This window comes from Rattus rattus, chromosome X (genome assembly GCF_011064425.1).
Source record: "Rattus rattus isolate New Zealand chromosome X, Rrattus_CSIRO_v1, whole genome shotgun sequence".
Classification (NCBI taxonomy): domain Eukaryota; kingdom Metazoa; phylum Chordata; class Mammalia; order Rodentia; family Muridae; genus Rattus; species Rattus rattus.
In genome coordinates this window covers 23,978,552-23,980,007 of record NC_046172.1, presented here as the reverse complement: position 1 = coordinate 23,980,007, position 1,456 = coordinate 23,978,552, and the positions used below count along the sequence as shown (strand labels likewise).

Here is a 1,456-nt window from a genome sequence, read left to right as displayed (position 1 = left end):
TCGACATTTTGTGTCCAGTGAAGGTTCTGTTTTTGAATAGGAAAGAATTCTTTTTCAGATGTCCTCAAATGACACTACTGATGACACCATCCTGAGACCAGTGATGCTTCAGTCAGGAGCCTGTTCTATTGAACACCCTGATCCAAAAGCAATGTAGAAAGAGAAAAGGAAAGGGTTTCCTTGAATCAATATTCTGACAGCCCATTAGTGTAGGGAGCTCAACACAGCTAGTCAGATCACAGTCACAGTCAAGAGCATAAACACATCTTTGTTCCCTGCTTCGTGATCTGCTACCTTTCTCTACTCTCAGTTCAGGGCCCAGCCCATAAAAAGATACTACCATTTAGGGTGGGTCTTCCCATGCCAAGTGCCAATCAAGACAAGCCCACAGACAAGCCCACAGGCCAACCTGAATCTAGGTAATTTCCCAACAAGACTCTCTTCCCAGGCGATACAGGTTGTATCAAATGGACAGTTAAAAGTGACCAACTCGGGGCCACAAGGTGAACCTGTAAGCAGGCAAGCTCTTGTTTTCCAGCCTTTTCCCTCCCCTCCCACCCCAACAGAAAGCTAGGAAATGTCCTTAGCATCAGTTTATGGTACCCAAAAGAGAATTCTGTGAGGCAGTGTTAGCATACTGAGGATTTAAAAATGAATGTGGGCATTGTATGAAAGATGGTGAGCACTCCCCTTGACGAAGACAGAAGAGGTCCTCGGGCCTAACAGCACACATACAGTTAAGGCATTCCTACCTATTTTGTACCATCTCATCAACATGTTTCAGCTGGCTTCTGTGTCTCTCATTCAAGGCTCCCTTTCAGGCTCCCCTTATCCCTCTGGTTCCCCATACTTGTACCTTCAGGCTCCTCTCCCAGATCCCAATTTTTCTAATAATCCTGGTGCACCACATTGTGCTTCAACTCTTGAGAAGGCTAAACCAATTTCAGACCAGGCAACACTTCCCTTCCTAGTGCACCTCAAACCAATGACATGTCGTGGAGGCTGGAGAAAGGTCACCTCAGTTCTCATAATCATCCTGGGCCAGCTCTCTGATTCTTAACACTCAGCTCCCAAAAAAAGATGGCTTACCCACCTAGTCTCTGCTGTGTCTACACTTTAGAGAGAAACAGGTAGGTTAGAAAAGACCCAGTGCCATTTCTTGATTCAAGTGTCTATAGCATCCTGGAATCAGAGGCCACCAAGGCTTTTGACACAGTCATTCAGTTCCCCTTACATTATTGGACCATTTGCACATGAGGATCCCTTACCAGAGGCCCAGTGGAACTGTTATACTGGAGAGGTAGCCATATAACATCTATATGCCCATTCAGTGCTGGGAAATCCAAGGGTAGACCCTGACATTAAGTTCAATACAGGTAGCTCTAGATCAGACCTTGGACCCCTCCCCAGACCAGTTAGACTTTCACATTTTATGACTTTTTTTATGTGGGCCAGG

At 45.7% G+C, this 1,456-nt stretch overlaps 1 non-coding gene across 1 annotated transcript; it reads left to right on the top strand.

The window, feature by feature from the left end:
• Positions 1-661: 661 nt before the first annotated feature.
• Positions 662-783, top strand: LOC116889545. The gene has a single exon (XR_004386480.1). It is a non-coding gene; the product is annotated as a U6atac minor spliceosomal RNA (small nuclear RNA).
• Positions 784-1,456: the final 673 nt, after the last annotated feature.